Source organism: Medicago sativa, chromosome 3 (genome assembly GCF_051527215.1).
Source record: "Medicago sativa cultivar Bolivia chromosome 3, Bolivia_mono, whole genome shotgun sequence".
In the NCBI taxonomy this organism is placed as follows: domain Eukaryota; kingdom Viridiplantae; phylum Streptophyta; class Magnoliopsida; order Fabales; family Fabaceae; genus Medicago; species Medicago sativa.
Window position 1 is genome coordinate 23,146,457 of NC_140751.1, and position 985 is coordinate 23,147,441.

A 985-nucleotide genomic window follows, 5' to 3' on the forward strand; every position below is an offset into this window, starting at 1 on the left:
AGTTTGCACAGTGACGACAGACGGCAGCATGCCAAATGAAGCCGCTTTGACGTCTGTTCACGATGACGACGTTTACCGGTGGCCGGCGGTGATGGGCCTGAGATACCAACCATTTCTCTATGTTTCTCCAATCTTATTTTCCTTTTCTGATGTTGTTAATAGGGAAAATGTTGCAATTTGCAAATGTATTTTTCAAGTATTTGCTGACAGAGATGAAGGTTGATTCCGTATGTTTGTATCCTGGGTGGCTGAAATTGATGTTCTTGTTGACAATGATGAAGATTAAAGATGGATCTCATTTGTTTGTCTTTTGAAAATGGAACAAAATCCTAATTACAACCTTGTTTTATGTTATATTATAATTTTTAATTGGCTCAACAAATTATACAAACTAAATTTCTTCAATGCTCATACAAGATTCACGGCACATAGGTATGATATTCGAGGCAAAAACAATTGGGTACTGTAGTAACAATTATGAAGTTATTCTGTAAAGAAAATGAAGTGGAATCAGGTTTCTCTCTCCTCTAATAAATACTCTACCATTAGATTAATCAAATGGTCGAGAACCGCACAGGAGAGGCAGCTGGAGAGAATATGGCAGGAGTGGATCCATGTCCTTGTTCCATATGATATGTCAGATAGTAATCTTAATAAGAAAATTGCTCTTCTTCCATCTAAAATTGCTCACTGCCATGCAAATTGATGAAAATACCCTCCATGTGACTTAAGTCACGTAGGCATTATATCCAGCGTGACTTAAGTCACGTTGAACTCCAACGTGAGTTAAATCACACTCATTACGGGTCAACGTGAGTTATCTCACATAGGCTGTAGGCCAATAGCATAACAACATAATTGGTTTTTTCAACCTATTTTCCTTCATTCATTCATACTTCCATACATCTATTCCATCATTTACATCCATGTATTCATCCATTCGTACATACATTCATTCAAGATTTAAATCATTCACTCATTCAAA